The following is a 19,991-nucleotide window of genomic DNA, read 5'->3' on the forward strand; positions in this document are numbered from 1 at the left end:
ACGCATGTAACAAAAAACGACCGAATTCACGTCGACTTACCGCCTTAACGCTTGGATTATCACCGTCCGGGTTTTACCGACTTGCCCGAAACGTTATGTGCCAGGTAAAACACTAATTAATGTAAAATAAAGAAGTTTGTATATCTTATGTTAAAATAATAAAATTGAAGCTTCTTTTAGTAGTAAAATTACGATGAATACATGAAGTACTCCACCAATCAAGTTACCAAGACGATGGCTAGGCTGTCAATAGTACTGTAGAGACTGTAGTAGTACATGAATATGAAAGAACATTGAACCATTGTATATGTTTTTATACAATACATGTTATTAGTTTTGGGTTATAAATCAAGATTTTCTAATTATAAAAAGGTTAAACATATGAAACTCAATGAATTAAGAGAAAGACAAAATGATAAATAACTGTATAAACGTACATGTTTTTATAAATGGAATTGCCCAAGTGACCATGACATAGGGATTGATGTATAGGAATTTATACATATTTTCAGCACTAAAATATATTCAAATAAGCGTAATTTCGGCAACTATATTAGAATAAATAACCACTAATGTTTATAATTTCTATCTAGAGGTAAATATAGTCCCAAGAAATAAAACAAGCTGAAATACGAAGTAAAACGGAGATAAACGGTGAAAACCGACTCAACACATCCCATGGTGTCTCAAGACATGACCATGCCTAGAGCATACAAAGTAAAGACAAAAATCAAAAAAATCAAGACATGACCATGTTAACCAAAACACACCGCATGTTATCAAAAAAAGAAATTAAAGATAAAATGGAAGGTTCTGAAGCAAAACACGGTCGTGCGTTTCCAAGACATGGCATGCCGTCAAGTACAATAGAAAAAGACAAAACTGGAGAATGTGCCTTGTTTAACACGACCGTGTTAACCTTGAGCTGTACGATCTGACATGGAAAAATAATGCAGCAGGACAAAAAATGACGACACAGTTATGCCCAGAGGACCTGAACAACCTATAAATTGAATGCTCTTCTTTTTCATTGAATGGACTTGAACACCCCTTGGTGAATCATTCAACACTCTCCAACAACCTCTTTTCACCATCATTAATAAGGGAATTAATCTCATCCATCCAACCCTTGAAGATTAAGAAGATTAAGCTTTTGAAAGAAGTCATTAGCATCAAAGATTAGTCATCCAAATATGTTAGATTGTTTCAATTTGATCATGTTTGTATATATTACTTTGATAATTATCATCATGCTTATTAGTGGCTAAATGTCTATAGTATCATCTTGGTTTATAATGAATCTTAATTAAAGTTTAATAATGATAGTAAAACATGTGATTGTTTTTAATAACTAGTGGTTATGTTGCAATTACCACTTGATAAGGAATGTTAAAATACTCTTAAAAGATCCCCAAGTGTTAAGCTTGACGATAAACCGAGATATTGCTAGTCTTGCGAAGCCTTGACGAACCTTAAAATAGACCCGAGTTTTTTTAATGTTTAAAAAATACAGGGATAAAAACTAGTGTGTGTGTGTGTGTATATATACATATTAAAAAATATTTATTCATAATGTTTAAACCCAATCACTAAATTAATTTTAAGGCCCGGTATTTTTTTTTTCAAAACCTTTTACTATTCTAAAAAACAGTTGTGATGGATGCTCTAACAAAAAGCTAGCCAACAAACATACACATAAAGCATACAACCCTAAGTAGGGCTGTTCAAAAAGCTCACGGCTCGAAGCTCGCTCGAAAAAAGCTCAGAGAAAGCTCGCTTGAAATCGGCTCGATTCTAAACGAGCCAAGCCTAGCTCGACTCGATTTCTAAACGAGCCGAGCTTGAGCTAGCCCCGGCTCGACTCGAGCTCGCTCGATAGGCTCGCTCGATTGGCTCGAACTATTTTATTTTAATGTATTATATATTTATATATAACACAAACCCTAATATCTTATATCATATACACAGTACATCGCGTCTCTCTCTCTCTCTCTCACTATAATCTGCGCCGCTCCCTCTCTCACTAAAACAAGATCCCGTCTGGCCATCTCATCCCGTCGCCCCCATCCCTTCAAACTCACAACCACTTTTATACTCACTTGTGTGCTTAACCACCCCTTCAAACCTCTCAATCCCCTGTATCTCCGGCACCACCGCCTCGGCATTCTCTCCGGTAGCCACCACCAACCACCTTGACTGTGTAACCACTTTCCAAACACCATAATACTCAGCAATTTCCACTGTTTGGTTGAACTTTGGCTTGATGTTAAAGTGGTCAGCATAAGCTTCCATGTAGGAAATAAACTGTTTTTTGAAGGGTATTTTGGGAAATTCTTTGGGTACCCATATAATGGAAGCTCACAAAACTGTTTAGGGAGATGAAGTTTTAACCTGTCATAAGTTCTGTGTTGCCATAAAGAACCAATGCACTCACTTCTTTCAAGAACTAGAGATGGGATATTATTTTCTTGAAGACAAGCTGCTACGGCTATACCAGAAGGACCAAATTCGAGCCAAATCGAGCCGAGCCGAGCCGGCTCGATTCAAAACCGAGCCGAGCTTGAGCTCACATTTTTAGCTTGATTAAGATTCGAGCTCGAGCCGAGCCAGCTCGAATAGTTATCGAGCTCGAGCTGGCCCTGGCTCGGGCTCGGCTCAGCTCGTGAACAGGCCTAACCCCAAGTACCGTCACCCCGATTACGAAGGATGTATTTATTATTGTTTACTAATCAGAATCGAGTTAAGCATTACTTTTAGCTTAGCCACTATCATATCATTTGATATCAATTGAAATAAAAATGAATGGAAAAATAAAAAGAAAACAATTATTTAGTAATTAGTTTGTGGTCAAAATTGATTAATAAAATACTTTCTTCTTTATATATTTATTTATTTATTTTTCTCTATTCTCTAAACTGGTTAAGAGATTGGGGGACGAAAGGGGTGGTGGTTATGTTGTAGATGGTGGTGGTTACGTTTGGAGATGGCGGCGGTGGTGGTGACGGTGCCGGAAATGAAGGTGGGTGCAGGTAGTCATATGCGGCGGTGATGGAAAGGAAACTTGAGGGACGCACATTGAAGATGGGAAGGTGAAGGGAATAATAAGTATAGGGTTTCGATATATTGGTGAAATGTCAAGTTTGCCCCTTTATTTTACGATGTTATTAACGGAAAGATGACGAATGTATGCATTTGGTCCCGCCAATAAATCATAGGAACTCAACCATTCATTTTTCTTTTGAGGATATGGTTTCACCCACAAACCACATAGACACAAATTGCAATTCTCTGTTGAATATATAAATTCAAGATGGGTAAAGTATGTTTTTATAGGGTTTTGTCTTTGAGATGAGATGATATATTCTTTTCTTTTTCTTTGAAGATGGTATATTCAATAAGAATATTATCATACAAAAATATCAATTATTATACAAACTAAAACACATAATTTAGAATAGAAAACTTTCTGTATCAGATATTGAATCTTCCCTATTTTGTAAATATTTGTTACCAAGTCTCCATCCAAAAGAAACGGAACGTACACTATTTGCACCGTCTCTTATCTTTATTTCACATCAAATCATCAATCAGAAAGATAAGTCCACTAATTATATATGTTCAAATAATCATCTTGATCTATTAAAAGACAATGATCATAGAAGTGACCTAGTCCAAAGGAAATGAAGCAATGGAAAAGGGATTAAACAAAGTAGCATATGTGTCATTCTGTGTGAACTCTGATTATAATTTCAAATAGAGACATGGTACTATAGAATAGTAACTTTGTTCTCATATCAATTCACATTTTAATCTAGTGGCTGAACTTTTTAGATTAAATCATTACGAAAGGAAACGTGACTATGAGCAGTGATCGGAGCATATTAAAAGTTAAATTCTATCTCCACCTACTATATTAAAAGACTACATGGTGAACACATGTTCTCTAACTAGCTCCAATGCTGACATGTTAACTAACAATGTGTTCTTAGTCTCGTTTAAGAAAGAGAAGAATGAAAAGAGAGGAAAATATAAAATAATCATATTTTAGAAATTTTTTAAGAAAATTAGGGGAGAGGAAATGAGGGAAAATGATGGAAAATAGGAGCATATATTCATCCTATCAAATTGGAGAGATTATGAGAGAAAATATTTTAATTCTTATCAATTACTAAATTACCCTTGTATCTAACTTCTTATTATAGTTTACTTAAAGGTTATAATTGGAAAATTGCATTTTCTTTTCTTTTCCTTCTAACTCGGGAACACCTAAAATATTTAATTCCTTTCTTTTTATTTTCTTTTAATTAAACTTGAGAACACGAAATAAAATCACACATTTTCCTTCCCTTAACTAGCTTTCTTTTCGGTTCTAATTCCCCTTCCTTTCCCTCCCCTCCTTAAACAAATGGGGTTGTCTTTGTTTTTATCCTCGAGCCAATAAATTGTTATTTTTTAATTTTTGTTTTTTATTTTTTAAATTTTGTGTTTGCATAATCTTAATCTATTTTGATTTTTTCTTTAATTGTAAGGTTGAAGAAACTAACACTTAGAGCATTCCTATCTCATCTTCCATAATTATGTGAGTGGGATTGGTAAATTATAGGGGGAGTTTTGAATGATTGTGAGTGTAAATTATAGAGTTGAGAGAAAAATGTGGTAATTTTATCACGTTGTACTCACCGGAAACAACACTCGCGTCATGGACAAAACGACAAAACGCTTACTTCTAGATGACAAGTTATTGTGCTCAAATATCCGGTATGCACTATGTCATTTTATTATGATAATTTTAACCCATTCATTTTCACTTATAATTAAAAAAATTATAAAAAGGAAATTGGTCAAAGGCTCATATTTCACAAGTTTAAGTTGGCTAAGCTTGTTTTGACCTAAATTTATATTTGAATATTGTTAAGGTTATCCAGACTTCATAACAAAGGGATTTTTGTTAGATATTAACCTATAAATTTGGAAAAAATATCCTATATGTGAATTGATGATAAATTTTAGTGTTATAGACATGACTTAGGTGTTATTGGATTAGTTTGATGATATATAAAATATTATTAGTAATTAACGAGGTGGGAGATGCGAGAGTGTAAGCTCGTTTAATATGCGTTCGTGTGATACATATTTTGGGATATGTATATTAATTAATTGGGCTTTACTTCATATTCAATGAATTGGGCCTCTAAAATTAAATTGCATATGATATGAGTACTGATCCATTTTATGTCAAAATGATCCATTTTGATTGTAATTCGGGTTTAATTGTAATTGTAATTCGGCCAAGTTTAATGATCCATTTTAGGATCTGTTTGGATTATAATCTCCACATTGGTTTGGTCTAATGGTGTACAAACCGGTTAACAGGTTTTCTCAAAACTGGTTATGGCCAACGCGGTCAAAAAAACCGGTTAGACCAATAACCGGGTCGGATATTAACCGGTTTTCAGTCAGGAATACCCTACCCGGTATAACCGGTTTTGGGTATTAATCGAACCGGTTAACAGGAAAATCTGAACTTCTTTCCAATTTCGAACCGGTTTTTAGCCAGGAGCTGAGGGATTATTACTCAAACGTCTCAAAATTTGAGCTTTTAAGAATTTCTGTCTTTCTGGGTACATTGACTCAAAGCAAGTGCGTGTGAGATCACGTTGAGCATGGTCATGCAAGTTAAAACCCGAGCATGTGAGTATGATGCATGTGAGATTTTCTCTTGAAAATTTGATCATCAAATAAGCTGTGAAAATGAAATGATGGTGCAAGGTATTGTGTTAATTAGTAAACAAAATTGCAACTTGAAAATTTGGTGCAACAGTTAATACTTGATTAACTTATTGTTTATACAGTCTAATACCATAATGGATAGTAGAACTAATTATGTGGTTTAATATGTAGATAACTTGTTCAAAGGAAGATACGTCTAATTGTTGGAATTAATTGGATCAAACCACACGAATAATCTTTAAATACTATTAAAGCAATACAATGTGGACACATAGCCTTCTTCTAGGTTGTCCATATGTGCAATCCAGTCAGCATGTTTCCATTCTCATGTGTTCTAATATTCTGTCACGTGTCATCTCACACTCTATATTTAAACATAGAAATTTTCACTCTAATCATTTAATCTCTCTCTCTCTCGGCTTACTAACTCCACCATCCACCATCTTCTATATTCCGGTAATGTAGATCGAGATTAATCGTTTTCCAGTAAGTTTATATATTATACTTTAATGGCCAACAATGGCAACATCATATTTTCTTCTGGTTATTGTAGATCTAACATTTTTATCTTTATTTTCATTGTTACTTGATTTTTTTAAAATCAGTTTAGGTTCTAAATAAAAAACGGTGATGAAACTTATATTTCTACATATTTACATTATTCCGGTAAGTTTTCCGTTTACGTGTTATACCTATAACAATGTTATATTTATTTGATGTTTAATATTTTTCCTGTTTTTTTGTTATACATGTTTTTCTTCTAGGTTCTAAATATAAATCAGCTTCATCCATATTCAGTATCATTATCTCGTTTTTCCGGTAAGACATATTTAAATTATCCAGTCATAAATTATAATTCTAATATTCCATAATATCATTGTTATAACAAAAGTTTATTATTTCAGGTAATTTACCCGATTGATTTACGGAAAATTTGATTTTAGTTTCTTAATAAAAAACGGAGATACCATGGTTATTATCATTATTTGTTATTTTCCGGTAAGACATTTAAATTTTTCGGTTATAAATTAAATACCAAATGTTCAATAACATAAACATTAATATTCTACTTTATAATTTCAGGTGAATGTCACGAGTCATACAACCTAATTTCAATTTAAATTCTACGAAAAAATTCAAGATACCATGGTCATTCTCACAATTTCGTTTTTCCGGTAACACCTTTAAAATTTTTCGGTTATTAATTATAATTAAAATAATCCATAATATCAATATTAATATTCGATTTTATTATTTCAGGTTATTGTCCCACTCATATTATCTAATGTCACGGATTGATAATGACTTTATAAGATGTATTTTTTATATTGATGTATATTTATTTTTTGAATAATCATGTATATTCATGTACATATTTAATTATCCAATTAATACAATTTATTTAGCTTGACTTTCATTATTTGTTTAAATAACCGAATTAACATGAATATTGTAATTTAAATACTTTAATTATCCCAATCACACTTTAATTAACATCAATATTGAATATTAACTTTCCTTATAAATAATGGTCCATAATAATAATAATGATTTGACTACAATATATTATTTTATATAGATTTAAATTTTGACTATATTTTAAAACATAACTTATATTACCGTATTTTTATAATTTACAAAACTATTTGATTTCTATTTATATTCTAATTTAAAAAATTTATTATCGTTATAAAATTGATCATCATATATAAGTATATGTAATGGATAGTTATAAAATTGATCACGCACTCAAATTTGACCTTACATATTTAAGGTCAATGTAGGTCAATTCTTTGAATATGGTAATTCTAAACAATTTTGGTATATGATTAACCATTAATTTATAATTAATGGTCCATAATAATAATAATGATTTGACTAAAATATATTTTTTATATACATTTAAATTTAGAATTAATGATCAATAATTTAAATAATAAGTTTAGTAAAATTTTCAAAAATAAGTTATATTACCTTATTTTGATAATTTACAAAACTATCTAATTACTATTTATATTCTAATTTCAAAATTTTATTATCGTTTCTATTTATATTATATCTTACGTAAATAAGTATATGTAATGGATACTTATAAAATTGATCACGCACTTTAATTTCACCTTACATATTTAAGGTCAGTGAAGGTTAATGCTTTGAATATGGTAATTATAAACATTTTTGGTATATAATTAACCATTAATTTATAATTAATGGTCCATATTAATGATAATGATTTGACTAAAATATATTATTTTATATATATTTAAATTTTGACTATGTTGTTACATTTAAACAACTTAATCTAATTGTGTTTCTAAAGGTTAATAACTTTAGGACCATATACAATATACAATATTGTATATATATAAAAAATATCTTTGGTAATTATATATATATACAATTTGCAACTTTTGTGTGCATCATTACTTATACATTAAGCTTTCTAATTTGTATATCAAGTTTATTTGGATGTATATTTCTTTTGTATCCACTTTTCTTTTTCTTTTTTTTTTTTACTTTGAACCTCAATACTTTTACCATTTAGCCCCAACACTTTTAACTCTTTAAACTTTGGTCCCTTATACTGTATATAATTTACAAAAATTTCGTTTTGGTATAAACTTTGTGATTAACACGTCGAAATAAATTTGTTGTTCCAAAAACAAAACACGTAGCAATTTGCGTGTATGGTTTAGTGTTTTTATGACTATTTTTTCCTGTTTAACAACCACGTTGCAAAGCGCGGTGCCTAAATCAACTTAGTTACTGTTTTCTTTGTTCTACATGTCGTGTGCATGGTTTAACGTTTTTACTTCGTTCGGTATTAATTTTCTTCCTTTTATTTCATTTTTTCTGGTGTTGGTGCTCGCTGACGGCGATGTTGCATGGGCTACACCCAGTTTTTTCATAACCGTATTAGACAGCGAACTGGACGTGCAACAGGTTCACAGGTTTAACCGGTCGGGCTGGCTGAACAACTTTGGCCTAAAAAGTAACGATTACGGCTGTAAAAAAGATTTTTTCAAAAATAATTTTTTTATAGTAAACCGATTAAACAGATCCAGTTTTCCGATCGGCGAACCGGTTCAGATTGAAGGGTTTTCTGGAAGCCAAGCGAATTGATTAGAACCGGATCGACCAGTAGACCGGATCCCGGTCTTAACAACATTGGTTTCATCTGTCACGGTTTAACGCACCCGCCGCAACGCGGGGCTTAATGCTAGTTGTATACAATATACAATATTGTATATATATAATTACAAATTCAAATTAACTTTCCGGTAATTGTATGCATCTTTGGTATATGATTTAGACTTTATTTTATATAATGATAATGAATAATGATTTGACTATAATTTTCAACCTTTATATAAACTTTACAAAAATAAGTTATAGACTTTAATATTAACAAATCGAAATTTAAAATTATCTTCCAATCTATTTCAATTTTAAATCCAATATTATAATCTCTACAACTACTACAAATTATTTCGTACTTTCGTTTTATAAATTACCCTGGTTTGAAATATATTGTTAGTTCAAATACTATCATTTGGAACAATATTGAAATATATCATTTATTTATAAGTATAACATTTGCATTTGATTAAATTTATATGATGTTACATATATATTATGTTTTAAATATGTTCCACCGCGTGTAACACGAGCACTATCCTAAATCAATATTAGAATCTATGTTCTTTTAAGAGATTTGAATCACTTGAATCTTGCTAATGTTAGAAAAGAAAGGGCACATTTGGATTTGGAAAATGAAGTTAGCGAGAAAATAAAATGGTTGTTAGAGTGTGAGAACTATGAGTCAAATTTTGATGATCTTCTAAACTCTTTGGAATCTGAAGATTTAATTTAAGGTAACACTTATTCAATAACTTAGTTATGCATGAATTTGTTGTTTAAATTTATTATGTTTGTTGACATGTTTTTTCACCCGTGTGTAACACGGGCTATACCCTAGTATGATATATAACTCATCACCACTCTTTCTTATTAATATATCAAACCTGAAAATAACTCACCAAGAAATACAATTATTTAGAGCATTCACATCCCGTTCCATATCCCTATCTCTATAATTACATTATAAAACACTACATTTCTCTTTCCTGTTTAATTAAATAATACATTTATCATTACAGTTTTCTCTCTCCTCTACTCACAACCAATCCAACAAATATTAAAAAATAAATAGGGGCAAACTATGTTCCCCAGATGTTTTCCCAAATTTACAAAAAAACACTACATTTTTCTCCCCACCATATAATTTACACTCACAATCATTCAAAACCTCACCATATAATTTACCAATCCCCCTCACATAATTATGGGGGATGGGATGGGAATGCTCTTCCATCATGTATTTATAGTAAACTAGTATTAACACAACCCGCGTTGCAGCGGGGTGTAAAACCGTGTATTTACATATCCACTCAACTCGAAAGCATGAAGTTACCACCATCACCACCACTGCATTTGGTCACCTTCCCATCACCAACGGCGAGTAACTTTCATTAACCATTAAGAAAACCGAACAAAAAGTAGACGTAAAAAATGTTGAAGCACAGACGCTCATTTGCGTCGTGAAATTAGACTGAAGCATAATATACAGAAAAAAATAACCAAGTCAACTTAACATCTACGCGTTGTGATGGGACCGTTAAACAAGAAAAATGGACATAAAAACGATGAACCATACACACGCGTTGCAACGTGTAAACTCGTTAAATTTAGACCGAAATATTAACAAAAAAATTGTAAAAGATGAAAAGCATGTGAGACCAAAGTTGAAAATGAAAATGTTATGGATTTAAACTAAAAATACTGTGACATATTTGTAAACTATGAAAATTGTTGGTGCTAAAAATATAAAACCAAAAAAAAAAACATCACAACAAATAAGGTACAACAATATAAGCATGAAGAACAAATTTTGAAACACAATACTCCCACTTTTATTATTATATAAATATATAAAACTTGCTAAACAAGCTAACTTATTTTTTTTATGACTCCGTAAATAACAACTAAATACTAGGAGTCGGAGATAACTATAAACCAATAAACATAATAACCAGATAGTTCACCTACAATTATCACAGTTTCTTCGGTATTGATCCTTTCACTTTTCAAACCTTTTCACATGTGACAAAGTAAGTTTATGTAAACATATAAAAATACAAATAAGAGATACATTGTTATGAACCCAAGCCTATACAGACTAGGCCTATTCACGAGCCGAGCCGAGCCCGAGCCAGGGCCAGCTCGAGCTCGATAATTATTTGAGCTGGCTCGGCTCGAGCTCGAATCTTAATCGAGCTCAAAATTTGAGCTCAAGCTCGGCTCGGTTTTAAATCGAGCCGGTTCGGCTCGGCTCGATTTAGCTCGAATTTACCTGTAAGAAGAGAGAGAGAGTACGGCAAGAGAGAGGAACGGGAAGAACGCGCGCGAGAGAGAGAGACGGAGATAGAGAGAGAAGAGACGGAGGGCGAGAAAGAAAGAGAGAGAAAGACGGATCAGAGGCAGAGAGACGAAGAGAACAGAGAGAGAGAGAGAACGGAGCACCGCCGCCACGGCGGCCGGCTTTCCGGTAGCCGGAAATATGACCCGGAGAGGGAGAGAAGGGGCTTTTGGGTGTAGGGTTACCGGAGAATCGAGAGAGGGAAGGTGGGTGGCCGGAGATTCAGCTCCAATGAAGTCACAATGGTGGTCATGACTGATTGTTTAGTGTGGCTAGCATAAAACACATAGATGAACACATATCACAAAAACAACAAACTGCTAAAAAAACACTCTAGATTTCAAACACAAAAATAAGTGGTGTACAAGAATAAGGTTTCAAATACCATTTTAAGGAACGCTAAGGTTAATCACCTGTCCCATAACAACACAGCCCCACTCACATTTTCTTTAATCACAAACAAAAATGCATGGTCCGCTACAAAATCAACCTTCTTGGGAGTTGGGCCTCTTCTTCGAGCGGTGTGAACTGATGATCCTAGTGCTCCCTCTACTGGGCGCCGTAGCTTTCGTACCTTTTTCGTTAAAGATTTCCCATGGTGAATGCTTGAAACATAAAGGCTTCAGTCAGAGTCAACCTGTTTTGGCCAAATGATTTCCCATGCGGAAAGGCAACACAAGGCCTAATTTTATCAACATATTAGAAGCCTCTAAGTGTCGAATGTGATCTTCTACTTGTGTAGAATGTGATGTTCAAGAAAGATGTCGAACCGATTTTCACTATTATAAAGACTGTAGCCCGTCTTTTGCATCAGGGCAAAAAAGTACATTCGGAACTAGTGTTCATCAGACCTTGAAGGTAGGGAAGACCCAACACTTTGAAATCACTAAATTCACACCCGAATCTGTTTTCCCTGTTGGTCATGAAGGGAACTCGAACTTTGCGGCCATTGAGGAGGTGAAAGTTGAATTCCTTCGTGATGCGATCATAATCATTATTCAAGTTTAATATATTAAACTAGGTTATAACCCGTGTACTACACGGGGCTAGGTACAAAAACTTTTAACTTAACACCATCAATTATGTTTATCGTATATTGACAAAAGAACATCATCAAATAACAGGATCGAATAATACATAATTAAAGGCTAGAATATATGAATAAAAAGCATTTGATAAAGTGAAGGAAAAAAGTTGTCGTTAAATTGACCGCATGCTATTAATGTCATCTATAAGATCCGAAAACAGTTTACAAGTATTTGGGATTATCACATACGCTATACTTTGTATCTTCATTGAATTAATATTGAAAAGCCAAATTTATATTAAGTCAAAATGTAAGTGATTCTTTTTCTGTCTATACCCAAATTCATCGATATCTCTTCTTTTAGGCACATTTTAAATTAAGAAATTCTTGGTGAGTATGCATGTATTTATTATCATGCTTGTTTAACATCTATAAGAAAGTGTAAGTGACAATTCAAATACATATTAATACATAAAAGGCACAAATTAGAGGTTTTGTTGTCATAAGCATTCAGTAATACATGTTAAAAACATAAATTTCAACAGAAGTTATAAATTGTGAGTAAGAAATAAAGAACCACCAATAAAAACATGAATGAATAGTCTTTGGTTATTGAAATTGTTAGATTTTTATAATGACATAAAAGAATGATCGATATAATCATTTCATATCTACTTTTTTTTTGTAAGGCTAAGTTTCATGAAACCTTTATTTCCCTGTCTTATGGTGATGATTAGGATTTCAATATTCTAAATATGATTTAAACGGAAACATTCATAAGTAACTGGAAAATTGAAAGCTTCACTTAAGTCTATGTTTTCATATCATTTGGTGGGGAATGCTAGCATAATAAGTTTCTCATTCGGCATGCAGTTTCTTTGAAAATCTGTTCTAAAATCGTATTTATAAACAATGATCACTCTACAGCTTCCATAACCATATTAACACCTTTGAAGCTTTGTATAGATTTCTGACCCACCAAGATCATACACTTTTCTGTGTTCGATAACTGACAAAGTGGAGCGCTCTCCTTTAACCAAAATAAATAAAGAAATAAATAAAATAAAATAAAACTGGCAAAGCGATATCACACACAGGTTGAATTATGTAATCAACAAATATATTCTAAAGTGTTAAAAAATAGCATTCCATTTAAGCTGTTAACTTTCACGTGTTACAATAATAATTTAAAGTTAATAAGATGAAAACTGAGTAATACTTGGTAGATCCATGAAAAATAAGTGGAAGGAAGTTATATTATTTGGCAAACAGAACCTATGGATTCAAGATCTTTTCTTCAATACAAACCACACCCACTTAAGGCCTCAATTCTGACCTGAAGACAAACAAATCATTATTCGCCCACAACCCACAATGTATATCGTTGTAAATAATGCATATGAAATCAATTTGTTCAAAAATCTACATTTTAATAAAACAAATCTACAACACTATAATAGCATTAATACAATGGCATAACAATATAAGTTTTACTACAAAAAGGACCTTGGAAATCCAATATGTGTCAAAAAAAAATATTGATTTGATCAAAATAGGTTTGGATCAAAACGGGCCAATTTAAAAAAAAGTGGCCAAAATCATCAAAAGGTAAAAAAAATTAAAAAAATAACTAACCTGAGAAGTAAATATCCAGTAAACCATGCTACAATCCTAGCCACAAAAGATTTCATATATGAAACATTTACATGTTTTTGAACTGCAAATTGACAACATGAAATGAGGTTAATAATGTTAGCAGAAGGTCAAGTATGAAACTTTCTTAGTTAATACACCGACAACAATCAAGTATCATGAATACATGCTTACTAATCTTTAAAATCTTTTGAGGACAACATTTATTTTGAAATTAAATTCACAACAATCATCAAAACCGCCTCAATATTCTCACATTCTGAAGAATACACATGACTACATGAGTAATTCATTCCAATGTTGCAATCACAGCTTCATTTTTATTTCTAACTTCTACTAAAAAATCTACAACGATATCGTCTCAGTACAACGAAAACCAACCCAAACGGAATAACCTGAACCGATGAACACCCCTAGTATATCAATAGAGGCATATATGTATCTTTCCCAGCAAAAAATCGAAGATAACAAAAGAGCAAAATTCTCAACTTGTTAGCTTTCATATCATAAGAACAATTTTCTATTGGTTCATTTCCAAAGATAATTTTTAGATGGTCCATCTCAGATTCTGAAAGATAAATTTTATTCTCAACTATAAATTTTAGATGGTTCATCTCCAAATAGTTCATTCATCAAACACCCAATCGAGCCTTACCAAACAAACAGTTTACCAAATCGAATATCATAAAACAATAAATTTCAGGTAACCTAATAACATTACTCAATCAAGAAAACTAATTTAGAGTTGGAACATAACATACCTTTGAATACTGAAATTGACGGAGACACAAAGTATTGACAAGTGATATTGCTCATGCAACAAACAACAAAAACATAGAAGATGAATTTAGAACGATTATGAATTGTTCAGGTCAACCCAATTCAGCACATAGAGCAAGAAACAATCAAAAATGAAAAATAATCTAACAAAACCCTAGCCAGACGAAACACAGATGAGGTAGATTGATGATTGTAGAACAGTTAGAAATGAAGGAGATTCCTAGAACAACCGAATTGAAGGAGGAACGACAGATCTGAAAACCCAATAACAGATGAAATATATCAAAATATTTGGGTTTTAAAAATAACCCCTTTCTTCTAATGTTGAAGACAACTGAATATGTAGATGATTAATACCTGATTTGTTGATGACGAATGCATGATTAAAGATCAGCGGCCGCCTCGTTATGAAATCATTAGGGTTAGAGGATATTTATCAGAGCAATTGAGATTGAAGAAAGAGAGAGAATTAACAGATTTGGGATTATACTAATTAATTAAAATTAACAATAAAAGAAGAAAATTACACGTGGACAAAAAATGAGTTTTGGTGAAAAGTAGAGGGGAATTTTGTGGAAAATCCACTCATTTATTAGTAAGAGAGATTAACTTTATTTTTTATTTAGTTCCCTTATTGTATTATAATTAAGTTTTCTTATTATTTATTTTTTTCTATTATTATGTTTTTGGTTTTCGTAATCTATGTTTCAGAAAAAGAATAAGAAAAATAATCTAGATAACTGTTTCAAGTTCGGTTCTTTCATATGATCCTAATTATTATTAAAGTTTAATATATTAATTAAGTTTATCTTTTATTTAGTTCCCTCATTGTCCTGTAATTATGTTTTCTTATTGTTTATTTTTTTTTTCCTATTACTATGTCTTTGGTTTTCCTATATATTGTAATATTTGTTTGAGAAAAAAATAAGAAAAGAATAAAACAAAAATTGTTTCAAGTTCTGCTCTTAACCGTTTCAGATTCCGCACCATCCCCAAAGTTCGATCAATGCCTTATGGCCACATATTCTATCTACTCACCACAATCCGACCCCAAAACAATTGTTGTTTCAAACTCGCTAACAAAAGTAGCCTTAGCAGCTCCATTCATAAAATCACCTAATTCAAAAGCATCTCAAAAACCCACACAGTCAGCTTTTGCAACCATCCTAAAACTGGGTCCAAAATGGACAACAACAAACACACCGAACCAGTGCTAAAAATAGCACCACACATGGTTTCATCCTGGTTGAATTAAGTCATGAAATTGGTATCAATAAAAAAACTAGTGAACCCGTTAGCAGACGCAACCGGAAAGCGTGAATGGCGGCCGCTGTGGCGATCAGTTGAGACTGCCCCGATTGAGGTAGTTCGACTTGAATGGCGACCGCCATGAAAAACGCTTTCCATTCTTGAGGACAAGAACGTTTAGAAAGGATGAGGAATTGATACGATCATAATTAGTATTAAAGTTTAATATAATAATTAAGTTTATCTTTTATTTGGTTCCCTTATTGTATTATAATTAGGTTTCTTATTGTTTATTTTTTTTATTATTATGTCTTCGGTTTTTCTATATATTTTAATTTTTGTTTTGAGAAAAAGAATAAGAAAACTAATCAGAAAATTGTTCCAAACTTCGGTTTCTCTTCTTTTTCTTGTTCTTGGAGCATGACTCACTCTACGGGTCTATCGGAAGACTGACCATCTCGAATAGGTCTCTATCACTTCGTTTTGACTAGTCAAACTTCTCAGTCCACTTTTTTAGATATGAAAAACATGGTTCCCTAGTTCCCCACTTTTTTTAAGTTTCCCATTGAACCCTCCCTTTTAAACTAAATGGGTTTTCGGCGGAGATTCAAGTTCGATCCCCACTTATTCACTTTTGATGGATTATGACGATGAATGATTTGAGCTAGACCTTGCGAGGTTGTTAGTTCACATCATGAGCCCACTCGGGTTTTAGTCCTACCGTGTCTTACGCTAGAGAGTTATGCTTTTGAGGTGGGATAACGACGGTCAACTGACACCCGACGCCCGATGGTATGGTTTTCTGGGCAAACGGTCAAACTTTGAAGCTAGCGTAGGTCCAGTTAATACAATATAGTCTGCTCCGAGTGGGACAAAGGGACCGTATAAATTTAGAGGGTACGATGACATAACACACAATAATGTCGCCGTTCTAAAATATATAAATTATTTAAACGGGTTTGTTGAAAGAAAAAAAGGAAACGAAACAGATTCATCTTGAGATATGATTTTGTACGAGAGGCGGTGTTTGATTAAACTATAAACACATTCATCTTCAACAGGCTCAAACGACCTATGATCCAGCTATCAACGGCGGATTTTAACCAATCAATCAGGAATCAAACCCACGTCTCAACCATACTCGCAACCCATCTTCTCTCCAAGAAACACGACTCCAACGTTGTTTTCTCTCCGGTTTCCATTCATGCCACCGTCAGCGTACTGACCGCAGGTTCCAAAGGTCCAACACTAGACCAACTGCTAGCTTTCCTCAAAGCAAATACCACCGAAGAACTCAACTCTCTTTATTCTAATATGGTGTCCTCAATCTTAGCCGACGGTAGCGTAAATGGCGGACCTCGATTGGCTTTCGCAAACGGGCTTTGGATTGATAAAACCTGTTCTCTCAAACCTTCTTTCAAAGAGGTTGTGGAGACCGCTTATAAAGCTGCTTGCGAACAAGTCGATTTTCAGAACAAGGTCAGTTTTAAATAATATTTAACAAGTCTTTGTATTTGATGTAGCTAACATATTATTTATTGATTAATGAAGGCAGAGGAGGTAGCCCATACAGTGAATTTATGGGTCGAAAAGCAAACCAATGGCCTTATAAAAAAACTTGGTAATGCTTATTCAGATGTCACCAGGCTTGTCTTTGCAAATGCCATCTACTTCAAGGGAGTATGGAGGGAAACGTTTGACCCGCCAATGACAGAAGAATCCGAGTTCCACCTCCTCAATGGCAGCAAAGTTCAAGTTCCCTTCATGACCAACGAGGAAGAACAAATTGTGCGTGAATATGACGGTTTTAAAGTACTAGCTCTTCCCTACTTACAAGGTCTAGATGAACGTCAGTTCACAATGTACGTTTTCCTCCCAGATGCAAAAGACGGCCTTCAGTCATTAGTAGAGAAAATCAGTTCCACGTCTGACTTTTTAGAGCGTCACATTCCATATGAAAAAGTAGAAGTCGGGCAGTTTTTGATACCAAAGTTTAAAATCTCGTTTGAGTTTGAGGCTTCTAGTTTGTTGAAGGAATTAGGGCTTGTATTGCCTTTCACAAGGGAATCTGATTTGACCGAAATGGCTGTGGGTGAAAGGCTTTACGTTTCAAGCATCCGTCATAAAGCTTTAATCGAGGTTTGTGAAGAAGGTACCGAAGCTGCAGGGTACACGAGTGAGTATTTGAGTGGCTGTGCACCGCCGTGGGAGAAGCCAAAAAAGATTGATTTTGTGGCGGATCATCCGTTTTTGTTTGTGATAAGAGAAGATGAGACCGGGGTTGTGCTGTTTATGGGACATGTGGTTGACCCGCGTGTTTGTTGAAACGTACTTGAAATCTCTAGTGTCTTGATTGCATTGCCTTTTGTTTATGGTTAGGACCTGTTTTATTTTTTCTTTTTCGTTTTATGTACCGACGAGACTCCTAATCGAGCCATTTAATTCAAATTCAAGCTGATTTATTGTTTTGTTTTGTCATGTTTATAAATCATTATGACTTGATAGTGACCCGGACGACTTACAGGGTTACAGGTCGGACCGGACATTTCCACGGATTACGTCATTATATATATATATACTAGCTTTTATCCCGCGTGTTACGCGGGTTTGTTTATGTCTTTTTAATATTAGTTTGAATATAAAATATTATATTAATTTAATTAATTATGCGTTATGTTTATTATTGTGAATATATTTTATTGGATATATATCTAATTTCTTGTTGTGAATTCGTTATAATCATTAAGAATTTATATCCATGGTTATATTGTTTTAGACCAGCATTAGCTATGTTTAGAGTTGGATTGAAGTTTAATAATCAACGTGTTTTAGTTTGGATTCTATTTCACCTCAAAAGGTTTGTTCTATCTAAGAAGGCAAGCTTGGATTTCTATTAATGTTTTTCCATGTTGAGATAATTTAATAATGCAATAACCAAAATGATCAATTAAACATGCAAACACATAAAACAGTCTATAGGCCTAAAGGGTAAAACTGTAAAAATGTATAACATATATCTGAAATTTATATCAATGTAAAACACATAAAAATGTGCTAACAAAACGTTCTAACTCAAAATCTTCATTATTATCTCAAAATTTGTTTTAACTCTGAAAAGTCAAACTGGTACTTTCCCAATTAGCCAACTCAAAATCTTCATTATAATCCAAAAACATATTCTAACATGCAACATGTTCATTAGTGAAATTCTTTAATTCAGCAGCAGTTGCGGATGCCCATTCTTTTGCATACACCGTATTCTTCTAGAATTTGAACAAGCTCAACTTTAGTTTTTCATCTTTTTACCTCCTACTCATATATTAATCTGCTCAGATCGACACCTCTAACAAATAGCCTTGATCCAAACATTCATATTCAAACGGTAAAACATACGTAGTATACAACAATTAAAAATATATAGCACCACTCAAAAGCTAATAAAAAAAGTTTATACCTTTGTTTATTCCTAGTTTAAAAGCTATGATCCCATCATCAACACCATGCTCCAAAGCATCCAATGAAACTTAAAAATTGAAGGTTAGGAAACCATGGATAAATGAACGACTTTCTGTGTTAGAAGGTTCAATATTAAGTCCAAAATTCTTGTTCACGTAATACTTTCACAGTATCTTTTTTCCTAGCCATATTGTTACATTATGCTAACGACAGTATCTCAACATCTCCCACTTTGTCTTTGTTGTTTTAAAACATCAAATAAAGACTCTGTAATTAGCTACGTATATTTTTTATTCATTAAGTTGTCATTGAGTAACACAAATATTAGTACTGAACCAGTAGAGATGATAATACATAACTTAAATTAACAGGGTTAAAATAATTCATGACCATTAGATCTAACAAAAAAAAGATATAATCAAGCAAAATATTAATCAATGAGAGGGTTTATGATTTAACTCGGTGCCTATTGCTACGCAAGGAAATTCATCAACAATACCAAGAAAACAGAATAATTATAATAAATCCAAGTCGATGCTAGAGAACAATGTACATTAGCAAGTCAAGACCTTAAAGAAAGTAGCCAAAAAGAATAAAAAGTTGACCTCTGTTGTATTC

General features: G+C 32.8%; 1 long non-coding RNA gene and 1 pseudogene across 1 annotated transcript; one reads left to right on the forward strand and one right to left on the reverse strand.

The window, feature by feature from the left end:
- Positions 1-13,482: 13,482 nt before the first annotated feature.
- LOC143601589 (uncharacterized) lies at positions 13,483-15,131 on the reverse strand. The gene is made up of 3 exons (XR_013147684.1): positions 15,027-15,131; positions 13,872-13,953; positions 13,483-13,572 (listed from the first exon to the last, which is right to left on the reverse strand). It is a non-coding gene; the product is annotated as an uncharacterized LOC143601589 (long non-coding RNA).
- Positions 15,132-16,991: 1,860 nt separating this feature from the next.
- LOC143601590 (serpin-ZX pseudogene) lies at positions 16,992-18,410 on the forward strand (annotated as a pseudogene).
- Positions 18,411-19,991: the final 1,581 nt, after the last annotated feature.

Source organism: Bidens hawaiensis, unplaced genomic scaffold (genome assembly GCF_021521415.1).
Source record: "Bidens hawaiensis isolate Kalapana, Puna unplaced genomic scaffold, B.hawaiensis_p1.1 tig00056787_1, whole genome shotgun sequence".
In the NCBI taxonomy this organism is placed as follows: Eukaryota; Viridiplantae; Streptophyta; class Magnoliopsida; order Asterales; family Asteraceae; genus Bidens; species Bidens hawaiensis.